The following is a 25,232-nucleotide window of genomic DNA, read 5'->3' as shown; positions in this document are numbered from 1 at the left end:
TCCTGGGATTGAGCCCCGCATCAGGCTCTCTGCTCAGCAAGAAGCCTGCTTCCCCCTCCCCCACCTCGCTCTTTCTGCCTGCCTCTCTGCGTACTTGTGATCTCTGTCTGTCAAATAAATAAGTAAAATCTTAAAAAAAAAAAAAAAAGAAAAGAAAAAAGAAAGAAAGAAAGAAAAGAAAAGAAAGGCTTTTCATGCCATGCAAAGAGGAGCTACTGAAGTTCTTGGGAGTAAGCCAACTCTATATGTTTCATTTCATTTCAACAGATTATTATTTAACACTGTATTAGCATTTGTGGGGCATATAAATAAGGTATTTTCAGGAAGTTTAATAGCAAAGATAGATATGTAAATAAATACTTATAATCTAGAGTTAGAAAGTAATAATTCATGGGAAATACAAAGTGTGCTGTCAGATCAAAATACAGGTTTCCCCCACCATCTAAAAGTAGAGTGTTCCTCTGAAAATTTTTGTAAGCTATAAATGGTGTAAGCAAAAAAGTATTTACCATTAATTTTCATGGAAAAAAATTTTTAAGTGTTCCCAGACCTCAAAAATGACCTCTCTTAGGCTTTTCTGATACCTTAAAACACATCTCACTAATGAATGTACAGAATAAACTAAAATAAAGCACAGATGCTCACAGATAGTTCAAAGCGCTGAGGCTTGATGCAGAGTTGCTGACTGTGGTTCCTGGGGAAGGGGGCTTGGTGGTGCCACTGTTGCTGCTGTCTCTAGGATGGCTCACTGCAAAACAAATGTTGCAAACTATTTTTGCTTTTCGTCTTTTATTGTAAAAGCTAAAATCCCCTTTCTTTCAGTTAGCAAAAAAAGGGGCTGATAGAGGTCTTTTGTAATGGTTGCTCAACTGCCTTCAGCTCAGGTCATGATCCTGGAGTCCCAGGATCAAGTTCCTCAGCCGGCTGGGTCTGCTTCTCCCTCAGACCTTCCCCCTCTCATGCTCATTCTCTCTCTCTCTCAAATAAACAAATAAATAAATAAATAAAATCTTTAAAAAAAATAGTGAAATAGTGTAATGCAAACTTTTGAAAATCAGGGGATACCTGTACAGCTTTAATGAGGCACAGTGAGACAATCTGTGTTTTCCAACTAAGCTGTTCAAAGAGAGAATCAGGAAAACCAATTTCAAGACTGTCTTGCCTCAACTGAAATTTGATTAAAGCTGCAGCAATAGGCATATACTGTGGTATATGTATATATATACACGTGGTACATGCTGGTTATATAATTAATGAAATACTAGTGGGGAGGGGCACCTGGGTGGCTCAGTGGGTTAAGCTGCTGCCTTCGGCTCAGGTCATGATCTCAGGGTCTTGGGATTGAGTCCTCTGCTTGGCAGGGAACCTGCTTCCCTCTCTCTCTCTCTCTGCCTGCCTCTCTGTCTACTGTGATCTCTCTGTGTCAAATAAATAAATAAAATGTTTAAAAAAAAAGAAAGAAAGAAAGAAAGAAAGAAATACTAGTGGGGGCGGGGGGGAGAAGAAGAAGAAGAAAAAAAAAGAACCAGACAAAGAAGGGAAAATAATAAAGGAAAGTTTATATGCAGTAGGAAATAATGGATTTCTTGAACAAGTAGGGAAAAAGCAGTTGTTAAGATCTGTTTCCTGGAATTGACCCTTTAATGCAAAACAACAATAGAAACAACAAAAAGTTAAGTTGTTTGTACCTGACTTTTATTTCAGGGCCCTAAGTTTCCAGCCATTTGGAATCAACCCCAACCACCCCCAACTGTAGAGCAGTTGGAAGAGGATTCAGACAGAGTGCTGAAGGGATCCACAGACTTGAGTAGGGGATAAAGCTAATTTTGGAAAAGAAGTATAATGGGTTCTAAGTATTCAATCTCTTTTACAAAAAGTCTTTTGTCTTTTTTCCCTGCAATGGAAGGAGTCCTTTGGCCTATCTTGAATGAAATGTCCAACGGGAACTGAAGCACAGACAATTTCATTTCTGAAGACTAACCCCTCTATGCTTCAGGAAGGAGAAACCAACTTTTACCATCAACTAACCTGAACTTCAAACTAGCAGTTGATCTGGGGTTTGATGGGTCATGAATCTATCTGTTTAATTATTCAGCAAAGCTGCTAAGACTCATCTGTGTGCCAGACAGTCTTCCAGATACTTTGGATGCACCTGTGAACCTATACATGGAAACCCCTGCTCCCAGACAGCTTGCCATCTGGCAAGGGAAGACAATATTATTATAAATAAGTACATTATTTAGTATTTTAGAATGTGTAAGTCCTATGGGAAAATCATAATGAAGTAAGAGGAGTGTGGGGTAGAGGTCGGGACCATGGCGGGTAGTGGGAAATGATGCAGGTTACAGTTTTAAACAGGATGGTCAGGTTAGGCCTCATTAAGAAAGGACAGTGCACCGGCTGTTCGGCAACATCCTCGATAAGCACCGGCAGGTGGGTAACGCTGTGCCGCCGCCTCTGGCCAAAGCCATTGGCTTGGAGATCAAGCGCTGTATGTTGGCCAAAGCTCGAGAGAGTGCCTCAGTTAAAACCAAGGAAGAGGAGTCTGCTAAGGACTAGTCTTGCCCTCCTGTCGCCCTCGTTTCTGGCACCAGGGATCCCCAACATGCACTGATGTTGTATTTTTAACATGTCAATCTGCCGGTTCAAATGTGTCGTTCACGGTGTTTGTGGCCTTGGCTGACATGAAGCTGTCCTGTGAGGTTTGCTTATCGACTAATGACTTAGTGATCAAAGTGTGCCGTACTTTGTGCATTATGGATTTTAAAAGTTTTTTATTCTGCGTTGTATCAAATCTACCACTGTATGAGTGGAAATTAAGACTTTATGTAGTTTTTATATGTTGTAATATTTCTTCAAATAAATCTCTCCTAAAAAAAAAAAAAAAAAGAAAAGAAAAGAAAGGACAGTGCAGAGACAGTGCAGAGATAAGGGAGTTAGCTACATGAATGAATGTTGGAAGATAGTTTGAGATCAAGCACTTGGGGCAAATGTGACCTAAGAAAGGTTTATAGATTTTTAAATAGTTGAAAAATCACAAGAAGAATAGTAGTTCAATGGCCCAAGGAAGTTGTATAAAATTAAAACTTCAGTATCCTTAAATAAAGTGGTAACGGACCTTAGCCACACTCATTTGCTTATTGGCTGCTTTGTTGCCACAAGGGCCGAGTGAGTGGAGTAGTCGTAGCAGAAACCATATAACACACAAACCCTAAAATATCTGCAAGAGTTCACATGGTTTCATAAATGCTGGAGTGGCAATTTCACCATTATTACCAGGCCAACACATTATCAAGTAAGATAACAAATCAGAGACACAGGTTATTCTTTGAAGGTTATTTTTGCAACATTTCTTTAAGTCTTAGCTGTTTTACTAGACCCCATTGTTTGAATTATTCTTCCAAAGACAGTGAACAGAGCAAGTTGGTAACACTTAGGAATACACACAGAAGTCTCTATATTATACAGAAAAACAAGTTTGATGTTCTAATGAATGTTATCAGTTTAACGTCCCATTAAGTCAGATCTTTTTTAACAAGTTGTAAATGTTAAAGACGTCTCTCCTCCTCCAGGCCTACCAACGAGCAAACATCTCCATCTCTTTCTGAGACTCTTTTTGTTAATGACTTGCTTTTTCTTCTTCTTCTTAATTTAGATCAGGCACGGGAATTGCATGATTTAGCATGAAAAGCAAAAAGCAAGCCAGTAGAGCTCAATTTGAATAGTAGAAACAGAACAGGAATGAACAGGAATTTCCTTAGTCATACAAGGATCGTGAAGCATTCATCTTCCATATTTGACAGGGCAGGGGAAAGGCTTGCCTAATAATGAAAACAAAGAGAAAACAGACCAAGAGATAGAGAAAGGCCAATTTCTGAAAATGGCTTGGGAGGGCCTACACCCAGCTTTTCAGATATGTGAACCCGATTTTAGAGCTTGCACCGGTTTGGGTTGGGTTTTGTCACCTAGCGCTGAAATAGTCCTGGGGCACCTGACTGGCTCAGTCAGTAGAGCACATGAATCTTGATCTCAGGGTTGTGAGTTTGAGCCCCATTTGGGTATAGAGATTACTTAATAATAAACTCTTAAAACAAAACAAAACTGAAGCAGTCCTAACATGAGGACAGACTCCAGGAAGAGCTAAAAGAGATGACCTACAGAATTGGTGGGACTCAATGAGGAATGAGAAGGAGATAGATGGCTTAAAGGTGACCTTGGAAATATCAGACATCACAGGTTTGAAGAACAGTGGGTGCAGGCATAGAAACAGGAGCACTGGTAGAAGTGAACCAGCTGGGGAGGCTCGGGAATCAAGTTCAAGTTGAATTTGAGGCGATGGGAGCTGTAGCCTATGTAGGAAACCTCTAAATGTGCCGTTATAACACAAACATTATTTTGAGCTGAAAGCAATTAGAAGGAGCAAACCTATCAAAATCTCCCCCTTTTGTACCTAAAGACAGGGCATAAATTCTCTTTTTACAGAGACAGACTCCTAGTAGCCCAGAGATGCAACAGAGGAATCTGCCAACAAACCTTACTCCATTTGTTTCTGCTCATAGATTTACCTTCCCACGGTTTGCTGCCCTTGGAGACTACAACTGCTTTGTCTTGTCGCTTTTTTACAAACATACTGTGCCTTGTTGAGGATGCTGCATGAGCTGGAATTCGAAGCTTCCATTTTGTTTACTTTTGATTTGGCTTTCTGCTGTGTGATATGTGCTGCATGTACTAATACAGGCATACCTCGAAGATATAGCAGGTCTGATTCCAGACCACTGTAATAAAGCAAAAATCACAATAAAGTGAGGCGAATGAGTATTTTTATTTCCCAGTGCATGCAACAGTTATGTTTATACGGTAGCCCATTGAGTATGCTATAGTATTTTGTCTAAAAAAAGTATAATCTTTTTTTTTTTTTTTAAGATTTTGAGAGAGGAAGAGAGTGTGCATGCATGAGCTGGGGGGAGGGGAAGAGGAAGAAGCAGACTCCCTGCTGAGCAGGGAGCTCCATGCAGGGCTCCAGCCCAGAAATCCGATCATGACATGAGCCAAAGGCAGATGCTTAACCAACTGAGCCACCTAGGCGCCCCTAAAAATGTATAATCTTAATTTAAAAACACCTTAGTTAAGAAATGCTAACCACCAACTAAATGTGACCATCAGGTCACTTTTTTTTTGCTGGTAGATGGTCCTGCCTCAGCATCAATGGCTGCTGACTGATCAGGGTGGTGGTTGCTGAAGGATGGGGTGGCTGTGGCAACTTTTTAACATAAGACAGCAATGAAATTTACCACATTGACTGACTCCTCTTTCATGAATGATGTTTTTCTGTAGCATGCTTGCTGTTTGATAGCATTTTATCTCCATTAGAACTTCTTCCAAAATTAAACTTGGTCCTCTCAAACCCTGCTGCTGCTTTACCAACTAGGTCTGTGTCGTATTCTAAATCCTGTGTTATCATTTCAACTCCTTCACAACTTCTTCCCCAGGAGTAAATCACAACCACACTCTGCTAGCTTCCCACATTTCTTCCGCAGCCTCCTCACTGCACTCAGCCTCCCCAGGACTGAAGAGAGTGAGGGTCCAGATTAGTTTTTGGCTTAGGGAAATGCTATGGCTGGTTTGATCTTCTATTCCGACCACTGAAAGTTTCTCCTTATCAGCAACGAAGCTGTTTTGCTCTCTTGTCATTCATGTGCCCACTGGAGAATCACTTTAAACTTCCTTCAAGAACTATTCCTTTGCATTTGCAACTTGGCTAACTGGTGTAGGAGGCCTAGCTTTCAGCCCACCTCTGCTTCCAACACAACATCCTCACGACGCTTAACCATTTCTAGCTTTTGATTTAAAGGGAGAGACATGCAACTCTTGCTTTCACTTGGACACTTAGAGACCATCGTGGGCTGACTGTTGGCCTAATTTCACAATTGTTGTTTCTCAGGGAATAGGGAGGCCTGAGGAGGGGGAGAGAGACAGGAACACAGCAGGTCGGTAGAGAGCAGTCAGAACATAAACAACATTGTCAATTAAGTTTGCCATCTTCTGTGGCACAATTTGAGGTGCCCTGAAACAGTCAGCAACATCAGTGATCACAGACCACAGGTCACCATAACAAACAAATAAAAAAGTTTGAAATATTGCGAAAATTACCAAACCGTGACACAGAGATATGAAGTGAGCAGAGGCAGTTGGAAAAACGCTGCTGAGAGACTTGCTTGAGGCTGGGTTGCCACAAACCTTCAATTTAAGAAAAACAAAAAACAAAACAAACAAAAATACCCTGTAGTGTCTGTGAAGGGTAATAAAGAAGCACAATAAAACAAGGTATTCCTGTGAACTGTTTTCTCCTGTTCATCTTTTTGTTCCTGGGATCTCAGCCAAGACCTCGGAGGGTAAAGGGAAAACCACGTCTTCTCTCGTACACCCATACACACTCCTGAGACCCAGGACTGAGCTTCAAAGAGTGGTCCAGACTAGAGAGGTCCACGGGAGAGCCCTCCATGTCAAATTGTAGTTGAAACCACTAGCATGAGCTCCCTGAGAAGCCATGAAAAGAAAAGAGGGGTGATGACTGCAGGAAAACCCAGTATACCCATTTGAGTGGGTAGGAGAGAGTCATGGAAAAGTTTTCATGAGAAAGTGGTTGGAAAGATAAATGGTATGAGGAATCCATCATGTCCCAAAAGACAGAAAGGAGAGAGTTTGGAGAGGCAGGGCAGGGCAATGGAGTCAACATCTGGGGGACAGAATTCTGTGGAGGCTTCTTAAAGCTATTAAAAAGCCACCTTTGAGGGCTTGAAAGCAGGTAAGAAGGGAGAGATTACGATCTCATATCGTAACTAACACACAGTCAAACTGAGGTAGTCTGCTTTATAGTCTTCCACTGCCACTCCATCCCTCCCCTCATCACCCCAGTGAGCACTCGGGCAGATTAGCTAACTCTTGGAGGCAGCCACAAAGGCTTGGCCATTTCCCTTGTTTTCAAATCTCTGAGAACAGGTCTTTCTCCAGGACGCTGGGAGTTGGCCTAGGGCTACTACTGCAGGGATCCTGATTGGGCTGGAAGGTCAGGGTTCTCGAAGGACCCATCATCATCTGGTAAAAGGCACTGTCCTATTGGGTAGGCTCCAAATTCACTCTGGGACCAGACTTCCCAGGTACCTTCCTGTGAACCACAGCCCTGGAACTCAGCCAGCAAGCAGCAAAGAAGGCAGTGGGCGGTGAACTCCTCCAGATTGGCCCGGACCTCACACAGGCTCTCACACAGAAGGACATTTAAGGGAATATGGAGAGTTGCCAGCCAGCAGACACAGCTGGCCTAACCACATTTGTACTATCTCTTTGTAATCTGTCACTTTTGTGACTGTGCTAAGGCCCGGTTGGTCCCCTTTCCCTGTTCCTTCATTGGCCCATTCACCTCTACAAATCCAGGCTGAGTTCAGTTCAGGATGGACCCATTTTTCTTATTGTGGTAATCATTACTGATTAAAATCTATCCTAACCACTCTAATTAGCGTCCAGCTTTGTTTTTCTTTGACTCAGGCCAGCAGGACCTTGGAGGAGGACATGGCCAGAAGTCTGGGTTTCATTCTCAGTGTAACAGAAAGTCCATGAAGGGCTTAAATAGGGAAGGCAAGTTGGGACATGGGTTCTACGATCCCTCTGGGTGCTGCGTGCGGAACAGACTGTAGCCAGGAAAGAATGACAGTCAGAGACCAGTAAGGCACGGGGTGAGTGACCATGCAAGCTACGGCCAGTCTCTAGGACATCATAATCTATCAAGAGGGGATTAGCTGTTGTCAGTAACCTTTTATGCTCTTTCAGCCATCACTGTGGGTGAGTTAAGAGTCATTCCCATGAACTATTTGCCTCGCTGCCTCACCCATGTATTATTCAGCATTGCTGGAAGAGCTGGATTTCTATTTGGGTAATTTTTCAAATGTAGAAAAATAAATTCTAAGGCTGAGAGAAAGAGAACATTAGAACAGCTGGGATCAGTCAGGACACACTATTTCCCAGCTCTCTCACTGTGTCTCTTAATTCAAACAGAAACAGATTTTCCTATTTCCCAGTGAGATGCTGGTCCCCATTCCTCTCCTCGGCTCAGGAAAAGCAAGGTAATTTTCCTATATGCTTTTCCTTTTACAGAGCTCCTGGAAAATACTGCCAAGGCACCGCGACATTGAATACTAAGGGCAAATTTTTTCCTCTAACACTTGAACGCTGTCTCTATTTTCCACGTTTGCTGGGTCATTCCTGATTTTAGTTTTGGCAAATGAGAACAGCCAGCAGCCTCCTGGGAAGTTAGTGCTTGGTACCTAATATTCCATGCTGGGCATGGGTGTTAGCAAGTGCAGGGGACAGGCCGTCTCTCCTGTCCTTTCCTCTCCAGTAAAATCAGGCAGTCTTCCGGCGGCCCTGCTGGAACCCGAGACCTGACTTCATCAGTCCCACTAATGACTACATAGGAATAAATAATTGAGATTGTTAATGAGGGTCTGAGTTTTTTTCCCAATGAGCCCAACTTTCTGGCAGCTGCTGTCATTTTCACACCCTTGCATCAGAGTCAGGAAATATTTAGGATTTGGGTTTTTTGATGTGGGCCTCTTTGATAGGGCCCCTGGGAAATAAAGTACATCCCAGCCTTTCTGTTCCAAGCATCGCTGGAGAAAGGGAAATAAAAGCAGTGCACAATGTGAACCCGTTTTCTGCTTTGAACCTCCTTTCTACACAAGGTAGAAGCTAAGTCACATGTAGGATCTCTCTAAAGGGTGCACCTAAATACGGGGGTAGGGGGGCTTCTAAAATGCTAAGGAGTGAGGGGCAGGTGGCAGATCAGTTCAATGTTCTCCTTGACCTCCACTGGGATGTTCTCATCTCTGGCCATACTTTGTTGGTACACAATCTCTGTTCTGCCTGCCTCATGCCCGCTATCAGGTCTCTGGCTACTCTGTGTCTTGTTGCCCTCCATTGTTTGGGAACATCTCAGGGCTCCTGCCCCATCTAAGTGACAGGACCCCCATTCCCATGGATGCTGGGACCCCTGGGACCACAGCTTTGATTCTCTGCCACAGCCAATGAAACACAGTAAATCAGCCCTACCTGCTTACACTGAAGTTGGCACCTGGTGGCCCACATGAAGACCTCAGATCCGTTTTGTCTGATGTGTTTGTCTGACGTACTGATGGATGAAAAAACATAAAAATTAGAGCCATCACAAAATTCAGAACATTTCATACATTTCCGATCCTTTCTCTCTCTTGGCCTTCTCAGAGCCCCAAAATAGGCTTATGTCACTTAAAAAAAAATTGCAAAAAAAAAAAAAATCATCATCCATAACATGACTCAATTAATCAGTTCAAGCTTTCTTTTCCAGTTCTGCTTCACAGGTAATGCTATATGATGCTAAAGACCCCAAATTCTCTAAACCCCATGTTTCTCAAACTCTGTGGTAAAGGACCCATTTTTAAACTTCTAATCTATCACATGACAGAGACTTGTGTACAGTAAGGGTACACACTTGCAACTAGCCAATAAATTAGTTCTGGAGAGCTAATGCACAGAACAGTGAATACAGTCAGTGATACTGTATCATAAACGTCAAGGATGCTAAGAGATTAGATCTTAATTGTTCTCACCACAAAAAAAGAAGTGATAATTATGTGATGTGATAGAGGTGTTAGCTAATCCTACTGCATTACATAAACACACCAAACCAACATGCCGTATACGCCTGAAACCAGCGTCCACCTTGCCCCTTCAGGTGGAAGAATTACTGCTAGATGTCCTATCACTCCCAAGCTCAGCCCAAACAACCAAGGAACCTAGAGGAGTTGCAACCCCACTAACTTACCAGTAATTAACCAGCACGACCTTAAGAGATATAGTCACCTAGTGTACCTAATGAATTCTCTAATATAAAGAAATCTTCTCAGATTCCAAGTCTCTTGAGAGCCAAAGTCCTCAAAGGACCAGACAGCAGTACCAGAGAACCTGTTAGGACAGTATCATGGGCATCCCATCAACAGTATCCAGCTTCTCGAAAGATCCCTGCCCAAATTTTGCCCTTAAAACCCCTCCACTTGCAAGCCATCAGGGAGTTCAGGACTTGTGAGCATTAGCTCCTTTTTCTCCTGGGTGAGGCCACATCAATAAACAAGCTCTCTTTCTTCTCTGCAAAAGCTCGGTGTCCATTTTTATTGACTTGCTGTGCATTGGGGAGCCAAACTCTCATTTGGTTCAGTGACACACCTTAAACTTACACGATGTTTTATGGCATATCTGAATTTTAGAAGCAAAAATTTAAAAACCTTGAGCTATTATAGAGAATCACAGAAAAATCTGATGAACAAAAGAAAACCACAGCTCTATTTATTGTTGCCAAGTGAAATTTGGCAGTCTGATTATCCTACCTGAATTATAATGAATGTTCAGACATCTTGAAGAAGGACATATAAAAGCCCCATAAGTAGAATCCGCGTGTTCTTTGACCCTGGCACATGTTCACCCAAGAATGGGAATTCCTGATTCTTTTTCTGTCTTAAAAAAGGAGGTGGGGAGGGGAACTCAAGAGAATCAAGAGATCCAAAAGCCACGTTACTCATGTGGGTGCAAGAGGGAGATGATCCCGCTTCAAGAGATTGTTCTGGGAAAAGTAGAGCTCTCGGTGCTGCTGCGGGGAAGGAACCAGCCAGTTTAGGAGGGATACTGAGGACACATTTAAAATCCAAACTTCCCATTCAGGGCCTCCCTGAAGTTGAGGGACCATTTCTAGGTGTTGAGGTTTTAGGTTGATTTTGAAAATTAAGGAACTCAAAGCCTTGTAAAAATTGTGGTATATATTAAATGTTTAATATACACCAAATCACTACTTCTGTCTGTCTCTCTCCCTCTCATTCTCTCTCTCTCTCTCTCTCTCACACACACACACACACACACACACACATATGTAGCCTGACATGGAAATTGTAAGTTTGTATGTGAAACTGTTTGGGATTCAGCCAAGATATGGGGGGTTCCGGTTATTTGTGGCTGTTTCCTTCCTATTTTGAATATTTGCTTCCTAGTCTGTCTTGGGAACCATTTGCAGCCATTTTGTTGTGTATAGTCAAACATTCCCCAACATTCTTATTCATTCCAATGGTTTTATTTGCCATACATTTGCTTATTCTTAAACATACACCCTCAAGTCTGGGGAAATTATTAAACTTTCCATGCCTCAGTTTCCGGATCTGTTAAATGAGAATGATAATGGCACTTGCCTGATAGGCTTGTGAACTTTAAAATTTAATTAATATATGCATGAATGTCTACTGTACATATACTATACATGCATACGTGTACATATATGCATACACACGGTGCACACAAATTTGTAGGCAGTGACATACCTATCATATGCATGTTTTATGTACATATATACATGCATATAGGTTTGTATATTAATTCATATGTACAGATATGTATATACATGAATATACAAGGAATATCCTTTTCTGTATATAAACTGCTTACAACATAGTACACATTGTATTATTTTTTTCTCATGTTCAATGCTTGAACCACCTGAATCAATAGTGATTTCCTCTCTTCTCTGTTCCTTCACACTTACTCCTCTCTCAACCTAGAATAGCCTCCTTTTGTCCCTCCATTTGGCTGTCTCCCTGACTCGGATCAAGTCACCACCTTTAGGTGGCCTTAAATCACTTTCTCTCCAGTTAGGTGTCCCTTCCACATGTGCAACTCCCTTTGGCATTTCACCACTCCATGATATTATTTTTTTTCATATAATTATTTATCTGTCCCCAGCACTATACTGTGAACTCCTTAATGGTAGCAGTTGTGTCTTACGGCTTTGGTGTACTCATCTTCTAGCACAGTCTCTAGGCACAGAGCAGGGCTCACAAAATATTTGTTGCACAAGGGCAATCTAAAAAGATCTACAGGCAGGGCTCACAGACACATGTGTAAGGGTGGACCAATGACCCCTGTGGAGAGCCTGGGCCATGGACAGGAGAGGAAGGAAGACACAGTGTAGGTACAGTGGGAGAAACCCTCTATTTCCCAGGTAGAGGAGGAAGGGGGCAGGGATAGCAGAAGTATGGCCAGCTTTGCAGGTGAGGGCCCTGCGTACATTTTGCTGTTCTTATCTCTGCCCCTAATTTGACTGTGATCTTGGAAAACAGCTTTGCTTAACTTCAACTTCCTCATCCTCATTTAACTACTCTACCGGGCATGACATTTAGCTGGATCAGCTTTTGCAGCAGAACGGACTACTTTGGGCTGGGTCCCTTCTGACCCAGCAGTGCCACGCCTTCCCGGTTGTTAGTTTCAAACAGCCACCCTCACCCTTGCTACATGCTAGGTATAAATGCCAAGTTGCTTTCCTTTTCGTCTCGTACTTCGTAAATATTAGTCATTTGTAAACCACTTTCTCATTTTTCCTATATTCAAATTTTACCTACACTCATTTTTGGCTCAACATTTTTATTTACATTCATCACTTTTTATTTATACCTTAAGCCTTGTTTGAAGCAAAAATATTCTTAAAGTCATGAATTTGATATGCAAACGGCACTTTTGAATACAGTTAAAAATAAAAATATAACTGTAACAATGTATGATATTCATCTGCGTGCTTTCTAAAATGATCTTGGGTGATGGCATGCTCATTACCCTTTGGGGAATCTCAGACACTGGTGGCTCTCAAAGGGGGAGGTCCCTGGTCACCTGGGAACTTGTTAAGAATGCAATTCTCCAGCCCCACCCCAGAGTTACTGACTCAGAGATGGAGGGTAGGGCCAGCAATCCCACCCCACCAGGTGATGCACTCAAGATTGAGAACGGCTGTCAGAGAACCTGGGGCACTCCTGTGAGCTGACCTCCTCTACCCAGGAGTCTCTAACTCAGACCCTTTCCCCAGCTTTGGCTCAGCCCCGACTCCCTTGGGGACCATTCATCATCCTGGTTCCGCCCCTGAGACATGAACAACAGCACAGACGCACCTGCTTTTCCTGCAGCTGGCACAGCCTTCACTGGAACAATTTCCTTCCTGCTTTATTGTTTCCCAATCTTTCAGGCATTGAGTTGATTAAATTCAGAGGAAGAAATAGGTCAAATCCTCTGTTCCATAAAAACGAATTACCTTCTCTGTCCTCCTCATTTTGTCCTGTGAGGTGGGGTAATCTTTTCCTTCCCTTTTCTCAGCATGGTCTTCTACATTGTCAAGGCCCTTTCTATAGGGCAGGGTGGCAGGAGGACCTCAGATGTGTGTAGGTGCCCCAAGAGGTGTTTCTGATCTCTGAGAAAAACCACTATCTCTGAAGGGAGAGTCATAGGACTTTATAAGCCATCTTGCTTTGCTCAGCCTTTGATACGGCAGCATATACATTGATGGTGGCAGGACAAGTCCAAAGACCCAGAGTGGGGTTTTTGGAGGGTCCTTGGCTTTGTGCAGGATGGAAATCAAATGTGAGCCAGCAGGAGGCAAAAGAAGAGTTTGCTGAAAATATGTACAGAGAGAGATACAGACAGAGCATCTGGGACACTCGGAAAGGGAAAGAGGAAGTCTCGTCTTTGCTTGGGCTCTGGGGTTTTTACTGATTGCCTGGAGCACTTGTCCTCTCAGACATCCAGAAACATGTCAGAATGAGGACAAGATCCAAGTGGACATCGTAAGTCACCTATTCCCTGAAACCAGGGGTCTCGTTGAGATGTGTAGCACCAGTGGTCTGAAATACGCAGGATAACTTCCTTCCTTCCTCTGGTCTTTCTCAGCTGGTCCTTCCTTAGATGTTATCTATTCTAGAGAAACCATTAACTCCTTGTCTCTTACAAGGAGGGCATCTACTATTTGCTTTACAAGGCATGTGTAGAGTGAGGTGGGGGTGCAGGCCCTGGCAAGAATAGAAGCCAGAAAAGAAGCAGAGGGGGAAAAATATCCAGCTTTTCCCCTCCTGGGGGTCCCTTCAGTTTCTCTGTCTCGGTATCACTGTTTCCTGCAGGGGCTTCTTCGTCTCCTCCTTTCCATCTCCGTCGTCAGTCATGCTGATTTCAGCCAGTTCATGCGTCAGCTTCCTACCTGCCAAGGAAGCCGAATCATCTTGTCTGCTCCACGCCCACCTCTCAGAGCAGCTCTACTGTGGCATTCCCTGGGTTATGCTCCTCTGAAACTTCCAGCCAACAGGTCCAAAGCTGAACATACCAGCTTTGAGAGGAGGGGGAAAAACATTTCCTCTACCTTTCTGAATTCTTGGCTGGGGCCCCTATTCCAAAACACAGGTTAACAAAAGAAAAACAAACAAGTTTATTAGCATGTATGTCTCATATATATGTGGGACATACCCGGGGTGGCGGGGGGGGGGGTAATAAGAAACTTTCCAAGAGGTGGCTTAGAACTCAGGCTGAAATACCATCTTCAGCTTGAAACATAAAAGGGTATGGGAAGGACGGTGTACAGGGATAACCAGGGAAAGTTTGGTCCATCAGAGTTTTATTATGCAGATTTAAGTTGGTGGCTTCCCCACTGATACGACTTTTTAAAGATTCACTCATCCCTCCCTTCCAGGTATAGAAGGGAAAAAACCCTCACATATGCAGGTTTCTTTTATAAATGTAATTTTCCCTTACAAAAGGGTAACTGTCTACTCTGTTTTCAGAGCTTCTCCCCTGTCTACTGTTTCTTAAAATAATCAACTCAAAATAATCTTTATGCCAATGGGGCCTATTTGGAGATGGCAAATTCTCACCCTTCACCTTCCACAATAGCCCACTTGTTTTCTTGCCTTTCCCATCTCAGTGAATTGAACCAAAGTCTGCTGCCTCATCCGAGCTAGAAATACTTGCCTCTTCCTCATGCACATTCAGTGGATCAAAAAGGCCTGGGGATTCTGTGCCTTCCTTCTGAATCTTTCTTCCTTGTGCCCTGAAAGCCATGTTCTTAGTGAAGGTCCTCAGTCTACTGAGACAACAGCTTCCAGGCTGGTCAGTCCTTTCTGCACCTGACCACAACTCGGCAGCTGAAGGAGATTTTTAACAACAAGTCTATAGCATGGCATTTCCCTGTTAAAACTTTTTCTGCTACCACCTCCTAGATAAAGATCAACACTTTCGCAAACCAGACCCTTGAGCACCTGACCCAAACCTCTTTCCTGCATTGTTCCCAAAGCATGTTGGAGTCCAACCACACAAAACCATTTGTCATACCCAGAACACAGGAGCCTTCCTGCCTCTGGGCCTGAGAGACCTTCCCGTGGGTCCTCCTTTCCCAGTTGGGTGATTTCCCACCTGCCCATGAATCCCAGCTCTACTGTCAACTCTGTAGATTTTCCTGTCTTCTCCCTGCGTCCAGCCAAGCCTGGTCCTTGTCCCCTGTGCACCTTCAGTAGCTCTTAAATGAGGGCCCCTTCTACTAGAGGGGGATATGGTGGTCTCTCATTTGCCTCAGCACCCCTGGGGCCCAATGCAGACACCAACCAATACTGCGGCAGCCTGTGGAGATCAACCCCTTGCCAGGCACTGGGGAAGAGAACATTTAACTCTACCCTCTTAGGTTACCTAAGCTGACAAGGACACAGGAACAGGAGAAAAACCTACACATTTTTTAAATGTTTAGGTGTCCAAGATAAGTCTTCACCAGAGAGAAAGGTAACCAGAGCAGGAAGCTTTTATGTCATTTAGACAAAGGAACAGTGACTCCGTGAAGAATTGACAAAACAAAGAGATTTAGGCCTCAGGGTAATCCAACTAGGGCTAGGTAGTCCTTGGAAGATAAGGGTTAGTTTAACAAGATTTGTTTGTAGATTGCTCTGATCCCATCTCTGTGGAGTCTCACTCCAGTAAAAGAAGAATTTATATCCTGCTGCTAGTCAGAAAAGGGGGAGTTTTTCCCTCTGGGTTTGTTGCTAACTGCCTTCAGCTCAATTTTTTTTGAGGTTTATGGATTTATTTTATTTTTATTTATTCTTAAGATTTTATTTATTTGAGAGAGAGAGAGAATAAGTGGGAGGGAGAGAGAGAGAGAGAGCCTGTGCTTGTGCACAGGAGCAGGGGAAGGGGGAGGGGGGAGCAGGGAAAGAGGAGCGGAGAGGGAGGAGCAAGGCTCTTCCCTGAGCAAAGAGCCTGAGGTGGGACTCCATCCCAGAACCCTGGGATCATGATCTGAGCCGAAGGCAGACATTTAACTGAGCCACCCAAGAGCCCAAGGTTTATTGATTTATTTTAGAGACAGAGAGCACTTGCACATGGTGGAGGGGGGAGAGGGAGAAAGAATCTCAAGCAGAGCCAACGCAGGCCTCAATCTCTCAACCCCGAGCCAAAATCACTCGGGCACCCTCAAAATAACTTTTATGTCAAAGAGATATATTTTGGGGGGTGACCTATCCTGGTTTCCTTCATGGGCTACCTCATAGCCACAGAGTCCCACATCTAAAAATGAAGAGTTGTAAATTCAGCTCCAAACCTAACAAATCCAGAAGCCCAGAGCAGGCCCAGCATTTTGCCCAAGTTCCCAGGGCACCAGCTGTGCTGCCATCCAACCCACACTGGGTTTCTTAGACAACATGTACCCTCTTATAAAGCTGAGAATGCAAACCCTCTATCCCCAAACCCCACAGCTTACTGTCTGCACGAACGGTCCTCACTCTTCTGTCACCTTCCTTAGCGTAACTTTACGAGTCCAGAGACTCTGACCTTGGAAAAGCAAAGGAGCAAAACTTTGTTTCATTATAGAAATTCTGGAAACTCTTGTCAAATCATCAGCGGATCATCACATTCCTAGATTCCCCTTACCTTGTTGCGTCCCCCAGTCATAGACTAGGATAATCCTTACCCAAATCCTAACCCAATCCTTACCCAGTCCTAACCAAACCTCCTTCTCCCCACACGGAAAGACCTACCTTAGGGGCGTGTGGCTGCTCAGTCAGTAGAGAATGCGTCTCTTGATCTTGGCGGTTCTAAGTTCAAGCCCCAGACTGGGTGTAGAGATGACTTAAACATAAGACAATCTGAAGACAAAACAAAACAAAAAACACCCTACCTTCAACCAGACCTCAGCATCTTAATCAGACCGTCCCCTTTCCCTATTGAGACACTATCAGACTTCCGTTCGGTGGTCAGCAATAAACTCATCTTCGCCTTATTAACAGGTTGTTTGGGAAGCCGGCAGTCAACAAGGATTTGTCTTCTCCAGGCTTCTCCTACCTAACAAGAAGACTGTTAGTTTGCATTCAAAGGGAGTTTGGTTCTCTCACCAAATTCGACAGTGAAATTCTTTATCTTTAGAGATAATGCCGGTGTGCTTTGAGAAGCCTGGTTTCCGCACTGAGACAGCGATGCTTCCCATCTCTAGATCCCAATCAGCCTTTGGCTCCTTCCCAGCGGCCAAACCCACCTGCGGCTGGAAATGCGATGACGTGGTGCCTTCTGAGAACTTACCAGCAGAGGGAGCTCTTGAAAAAAGAATTACTTGGAAGCCGCTTTTCAGGGACTGGAAAATTCCCACACAGGAGGCACCGCTTAATTTTAATTATTGTAATTAATGGTAAATGCAAGTGGAGCTTCCACAGGACATAAACCAGAACAGGGACAGAGTGATAGAGGTGCCAACGGTGGGAAACCCAGCGGAGAGCCTTCCCAAAGTGGTGCTCAGATGAGGATTTAAAGCCTCTAGAGGGGGTTGCCTCCTTACCCAGACTCCTGCAATAATAGAATTTTCCCCCAAGTAATTCTGAAACCTGCCACATTTAACTCGTGCCACATCAAAGTCGAAACTACTTACTCTGGGGCTCCTGAGAAATTATTCTCGACATTCATGCAGAAAGTCCCCCTAAGCCAGGAGCTGGCAAAAGTTCTTCTGGTAATAATAGGTATTTTCACTTTCACAGGCTATGCAGTTTCTGCCATAACTTCCCAAATCTGTCATTGTAGCTCAAAAGCAGGCACAAAAATTACACAACGTATGGGTGTGGCTGTTTCCTGACAAAACTTCACTTATGGACCCTGAAATTTAAGATTCTAATTTTCACAATTCACAAATGTCACTCTTCTTTTGACTTCCCCCCCCACCCATTTAAAAATGTAAAAACCATTTTTAATTTGTGGGCCATCACAAAGACCAGATTTGGCCCATAGCCTGTGGTTTGCCCAACTCCCGCTCTAAGCCATCCGTTGGCCCAAACTTTTAACTCCCTCTGTAATTGCAACACCTCTTCTCTGACAGAATATCTCTGTGAATTTTTCTCCCCAAGCCTATCCAGGAATATCCTCCAAGAACGATGAAGGAAACAAAACAGTTCTTTGAGGCCCTACTACGACTGAGCCGAAAGCTGTGGAAAATTCCACCCTGGGTACAGGGGTTCATTAAAAACAAGTGATTTTCGGGCACCTGGGTGGCTCAGTGGGTTAAGCCGCTGCCTTCGGCTCAGGTCATGATCCCAGGGTCCTGGGATGGAGTCCCGCATCGGGCTCTCTGCTCAGCAGGGAGCCTGCTTCCCTCTCTCTCTCTCTCTGCCTGCCTCTCTGTCTACTTGTAATCTCTGTCTGTCAAATAAACAAAATCTTTAAAAAAAAAAAAAAAGTGATTTTCAAGAGTCGACACAGCTCACTGCTTTGTCTGGTGTGACTATTTGCTGCAAAACGCATGTTTTGCTGGGGAGGCTCTCCTGCATCAGCTCTGAGAGAGCAGAGAGAGTTTAAGCAAAGCCACATTCATGGTGGTCTTGGACGTGCGTGTGACTGAACTTCTTCAGTGGCTCTTTCCTTCTCTGTAAAGTGAGAGGATAATACTCTCTATCTCTCTATCCTAAGGGACATTAAGGAGGACGCCAAGAAACTGAAATGTAGCAGGCACTAACTAACTGGACGGTAGCTTTCATTACCCAGAAGATAGAAATGACCCTCAGAAATACTTCGTCAGTGTACAGGAACCAGCATATGCTCCAACGTTAGCACTGGGTTATACAGTGCTTTAGTCTATCTGGGCGGCTATTATCATGGAATATAATGGAATATAATGTCCATGGGGGCTGGACACCAGAGCCGGGGTAGATTATAAACAGAAATGTATTGCTCACAGTTCTGCAGGCTGGGAAGTTCAAGGTCAAGAGGCTGGGAGATTCAGTGTCTCGTGAGGACCTGCTTCCTGGCTCACAGGCAGCTGTCTTTTCTGTGTCCTCACGCAGTGGAAGGAATGAAGGACCTTTCCGGAGTTTCTTTGCTAAGGGTGCTAACCCCATTCATAACCTGATCACCTCTTAAAGGCCAAATACCATCCCATTGGGAGTTAAGATTTCAACAGATGAGTTTTGGGGGCCACAAACATTCCGTGTATAGAAACGGTAATATGAATGGATGGTAAGATCCTGGAGATTAGGGAACACACCAAGTTCCTCTTCTTCTGACTCGCTTAATCACTGCCTGGCACCTAAGGGAGAAACTCCTGTGCCTTGATGGAAAGCCATGCATCTCTCTGAGCACATTCTTCCCACTTACCTGATTCTGATCCCATGGGGTTCTGCACCTTTTCCTGCCTTTGAGCTATTTTAGAGCCCTGTGAGTTATGGATAACTGATAGCCATGTGAAATGCTTCTTACTTTACACATGCAACTCAATTCTGTCTTGGGGAGGTTCAACTGACTTCCCTCTCCCTTTGTGAAAGTAGACAGTTTTGTACCATTTGCAAATTCATTTCAGTATTTCTGATCTGCAAATATCTCTGCTTTTTGCCTTCTGCTTTGAAACAGTTTGGAGCATCTACCTGATTTCCTTATCAATAATGAGTTAAATAAAACCTTTGACATGTCTGTATTTTACACCTGTGTGAGTCATGATTTTTAACTATTCTGTGGAAAATTATCTCCTCACACACCATTTAATCATGAATCTGAATTCAGGAATGTATTTTTGGAAAACATATGAACAGCATCCTAGGGGATAACTTAACACATTTCTTGTCCTTTTGAATTATCTCCTCTTATATTCTTATGTTCCACTTATATTCTCTTATATTCTACTCAGGACTCTGACACTAAATAGTTATAAGACTTGAATGACACGTTTCCTCATCTGCAAAACAAGAGATTGGAGGAGAAACATCATAAAGTGGCAGTTTTCAAACTTTACAGTTGAAGGAATCCTTCGCACTTTTAAAATTATTGAGAACCCTTGAATGATTAAGGCTTGGCTTATGTGGGTTACATCTATGGCCGTTCATCACATTGGAAATTAAAACAATTTTTTAAAAATATGCATTTACTAATTCATTGAAGTAACAATAACAAACCCATCACATGTTAATAAAATAACATTTGTATGAAATGTAACTATGTTCTAAAACAAAAAGTACAGTGAGACAGACGACATTTACATTTTTGCAAATCCTTTTCTTGCTTGGCTTAATACAAGTGCTGGATGCTCATATGTGCATTTGCATTCAATCTACTGTGACGTCAATATTACGTAGGCTCTAGAAGCTCTATTGTGCACTCGTGAGGGAATGAGAATAGAAAAGGCAAATCATCCCATAGCATTATAATTTTGAGCGATCAAACCCACAGAAAGGATTTCAGGACCCTCAGGAGCTCTGGAAATATTCTTTGAGACCAGCTTTTGTAAAGACAATGAAGATGTCCCACAGGTGGAAGCAGTGATTTTTTGATGATGGGATGTACCAGTGCATCATGCAGACCCCTTTCTTAAAGCGACAGTTTGCTTTTGTGAACAGTCTGGAACAGTAAGCTTTTGCTCCTGTGTGTCCTTAGGCAAATGCAAGAGCATCTGTTGCTCTGTGCTGGGATCCCGTGTGACAGGCTGTGGTGGGATGTTGCATATTCCTGGAGTAGGGACAGGAAATGAGGTGGGGGTGAGGAGGGGAAAGGGAATGGGTACCTTTTTTATCTCTTTCCAAGAAGCTCTGGGTGAATTCTTGAAACTGCATTTGCAAGGGCCTCTGTCCTGAGATTCTTCCTGATCCCTTCTCAAATCAGGGCTTTTGGAATGAACCCCTGGAAGCCTCCATTGCCTCCCACACCCTGCTTCTGGCTACGAGGGTCACTGGGCTCTGAGATTACAGGCAAGCAGTTGTTAGAACAGCAGTTGGAAAGGGAAGGGATTTTCCCTTCCTGAAAGTCCTGAAAAAAATAAACACTTCGGACCTTTCCCATCACTCTTCCTTCATGGTTTTCCCTGCATGGGCTCCTCCAAGCAGGAAGTTATTTCTTGTGCGAGTGACCACGTGATGACAGTGAAGAAAAGGCAAGGATTGACAAGAAAGAGTCCCCGGATTTCGTCTTTCCAGAAAAACAGTCCAGAGGTTTGATATTTACAAAAAATCTACTCATTCTATGAATGAGAACAGATTCAGAACTTTCTGATAGCCTGCTTCTCAAGTACTGGCCTTCCAATATCTACGATGAGATAGTAATGAACGGTTAAACTTTTGGGATCAAGACAAATGTAGGTTCTTATCCTTGATCTCCATTTGATAGCAACGGGAACTTGGGGGACGTGTCAACCTTTCCAGATCTCAAAGTCCTCAGTGTAAAATGGAGGCAAATTAGTTTGAATGTCTCCTGAAACTGACCCTGGATCAAGACCTTGGGGGAACATAGTTGAATGGTGGTGAGGGTTATCTCAGAAAGCAGAAAAGTAGGAAGGAAAAAAAAAAAAAAGGAGACAGATAAGAAGGAAAAAAAACCCAATAGGGTGTATTCCTGGGCTGGTTACTATTCTGGACAATTGAGGCTCAATCCTACCAGAGACCCTCTGAGAAACAATATGAAATGTACCCCCAGAATTATCCTCTGAAGGGTCGGTGCCAGAGACATTAATCTCCTCCCTCATTGGTTGAGGACTGCCCTGGGTGGTGGGAGGAATGAATTTTCCCTGGGAAAAATGAATCTTCACCACAAACTGTGGCTGAAATCAAAGTGGGTCACAGGCTGTGACATGAGGCACATAAGATATCTGCTCTGAGACAGATGACATCCATGTCATAGAGCCACCATGAGCATGAAATGCAACAGTATCTTAAAATGTTGAGCATTGTGCCTGGCACGCAGTTAGGTGCCCAATCAGTGTTGGCATGATCGTTGCAGCTGCTATTATGGTGATCATCCTTGTGACCATACGCATGCACTTTCTTGAATGAGAGACATGGGGGTAACTTGATGGCTTAGGGGGCTCCAGGAATGATCTATAGTCCATAGCCTATGTCTTCCATACTACAGCATCTAGGATTTACCATGACCTACGGCCAATTGTGATTATCACGGTACTCTGATTTTCTCCTTTTTGTTTGTGCATGTGTGTGTTTTGCCCAAATCTGGAACGAAGATAAGGTACATTCTTTCAGTTGTGTGGGGTGGTAAAAAGGTTGCTAGCATGGCCCCAAAGCACCACTGTCTAATCACACTTCCTGTAATGATGGAGATGTTCTAGATCTCTGCTATCCTATATGGTAGCCTCTTGGACACTTGAGATGTGGCTAGTGTGTCTGAAGCACTGAATCTTTGCTTTTATTCCATACTACTTAATTTCTGTCTCAGTTTAAATAGCCACAAGGAGACCCAGGAGAGGCCACTTAAGGAGAGTGTTCCCAGCACATCTTGGACAAGATCCTGCCCCTGGGCCAAAGATGAAGGCCACGTGGCCAGGGGTGTAATTCACCTGGCCCCGCAGGTACCCACTAGATCTCACTTCTGGTTTGGAGGATGGTGGTGGTATCAATGGGGCCAAGGGGCTGCCGGCGGAAGAGAATGGAGTCCTGACAACACTAGCCAGCACTGTCTCGGGGGAAGCGAGACCACGAGCTCAGTGCAGTTTGGATCATCGCTCTGCGCACAGAGCCAGCTGCTGACCATCGTGCAGCAGGGAGTCGCCTTATTAGCTGCCGCTGGCAGCCTGGCAAGACCAGCATTTACTGGTTGCGCCTCTGCGTTGGCCCATTTCTCTCTGCAGGCACGTGGGCTGTGCTGGACACACAGTACTTGGCAATGATATTAACGTCCCCCACTGTTGTGTGAGGCCCTGAGGGTTGTTCACCTGGGGTTTTCTACTCTCAAGGAAATAAAGATTTACCCATAAAGACAAGATTTTCATATAGTAAGTACAGATTCCAACTCACCACCCCCCCCCTCCTCCCCTCAGCTTCCTGTGTTCTACAACTGGTCATTCTGATTGGTAATTGACTATTTCCTGGTTTCCTTCCTCCACTAAACCACAAAGCACGTGAAGGCACGCATGTGGTGTCTACCCCAGCACATGCCTCAAGCACAGTCAAATGCCCAAATTATTTGAGGCTGATGACAAGGGCAATAGGAGTTGAGAGGAAAGAGAGAAGTGTTTCTTGAAGTCATTCACTGACAATACGGAGTTCAGACGAGATTTGAAAAATGAGCAAGATTATTTACTTGAGGGGCTGAGTAATGGCATTCCAGGGGAGTAATGTCATAAACCAAAACATGGAGGTAGGATTGAAAATACTATATTTATGGGAGACTGGATGAACTGCAAGGAAGTTTAGAAAAGAAGGTAGAATTAGTAGGGTGGTACTTGCCTCCCCAGGGCTGGAGTATGGATCTGCTGGGTTGGGAAGAGCACCACGAGGCACTGCACCCTGGTGTCTGAGCGTGCTGGAACTGGAGGGTGCCTCCAGGAGTCTGGCAAGGTGGGGTAGGCATCAGTTTTTTCTGCCTTTGACCTTCCATCTCTCTCTCCCCCTAGTGGTCTTGCTTCAATCTCCTTAGATCTGCTGTTCTGCCCCTGTGGTACAGTGACCCCACCTCCATGCCTGGGTTCACAAATCAGATCCAGCCAATGAGAGTCTGAGATAGTGTTGCAAGGACACAACCAGGGACTTATGCTGGAGCTGTTATTATCTTCTGTGATTGCTCAGCCGGTGAGACCAAGCCTGGAATCGCTGATACTATATTGAGGCTGCAGGGTAGAGTCCATCTGAGACTTAAACCAATGCAGGGGGAAGCAGGACCAAAGGATAAATGAAGACATCTGATGACATCATCTTGGCACCTGGATCCAGCTGAACCTGAAGGGGGACCTCTTTCAGAGCTCTCCCATTATTAGCCAGTTTCAGTTAGGTTCCTGCCACTTGCAACCAAAGGAGTCCTGACTAACGAATACCTGGGGTCAGTGGGATGGTTCAGAGTGGAAGATGATGAGGAGATAAGCCACACCAGTAGATGTGATAGGAATTCAAATGTGAGGTACCGAGGGTCTGAACAGGGAGTGTGAGGGCCGAGAGGAAAGGAGGTGAGTCAAGTGGTGAGAAGGAACTATTGAGAATTTTCCTCTCTTTGAAAGTTGTACAAGCAGTGTCTAATGATTCTTTATCACCTCTTCCTTCAAGATGCCTTCATACCCTCTCTCTTTCATTCAGTTTTGACAAGTTGGTGAAGCAATGAGGCAGGTATTCTTGTCCCCGTCCTATAGTGTGGAGAAGTCAGAGGCTTGCCCGAGGTCATGGGGGGGAACTCTGGGGCCTAGCTCTGATGTTCTAGCTCATGCTGGTTGGACTCCTACATGGGTACAGTATGAAGTCACAGGCACCGTCTCTCTGTCACCTCAGGATGGAGGTGCACCCCCACCCCCAGGACATGGAGAAACCAAGGAAAGGCCCGGGAGCCCATGACCCTTTTCATTAAAAATAAATTCTGCCTGAGTCTCCTGGTTCTAAATAGAAGAAAATGTAGATTTGGGGCAGAACCGAAGGGAAAGGGATTTCCCTTGGCAAATTATTTGCAATTTGTGGATTGGAGCTGACCCAGCTCCAATTCCCACGTCATTGTGAGAGCTGTCTAAAATGTGACCAGCTTATTAAAGAACCAGAGCTGGAGGCCATCCTTTGACATGGGCTCGACAAAACAGGAGCAGAGGCAAAAACCACCAGCTGCCTCGGCTCCGTGTCTCATGGAGACACGGAGGATCTGTCTACCTTTTCACCCACAGGTTCTATGTCTACTCCTTGTCAGGCACTTCCTGTGGCTGTGGGAATAAGTGAGCATACATACGACTGGTCTGTGCCTTCCCTTAGGCATTGTGAAAAGCTCTCTGTCGTAAATACTCAAGTGGGTGGTCCTCGGGTTCCAGCATGCAGTGGGGCCCATGTATTTAAGTGCCCCTGCCAGAGATTCTGAATTGGGGCCCATCATCTGTCTCCCCACTTGCGATTCGGAAGCAGGGACCCCTGTCTGCGAAACAATGATCTAAGTGGACAAGT

The 25,232-nt window shown here is 44.2% G+C and overlaps 1 long non-coding RNA gene across 1 annotated transcript; it reads right to left on the bottom strand.

The window, feature by feature from the left end:
- Positions 1-549: 549 nt before the first annotated feature.
- On the bottom strand, positions 550-18,396 carry LOC101686680. The gene is made up of 4 exons (XR_001179450.2): positions 16,896-18,396; positions 16,619-16,689; positions 9,103-9,181; positions 550-748 (listed from the first exon to the last, which is right to left on the bottom strand). It is a non-coding gene; the product is annotated as an uncharacterized LOC101686680 (long non-coding RNA).
- Positions 18,397-25,232: the final 6,836 nt, after the last annotated feature.

Source organism: Mustela putorius, unplaced genomic scaffold, assembly GCF_011764305.1.
Source record: "Mustela putorius furo isolate JIRA1106 unplaced genomic scaffold, ASM1176430v1.1 tig00000129_pilon_pilon_pilon, whole genome shotgun sequence".
Taxonomy (NCBI): Eukaryota; Metazoa; Chordata; class Mammalia; order Carnivora; family Mustelidae; genus Mustela; species Mustela putorius.
Note: the sequence above shows the minus strand (reverse complement) of the source record. Positions and strands in the feature narration are given on the sequence as shown.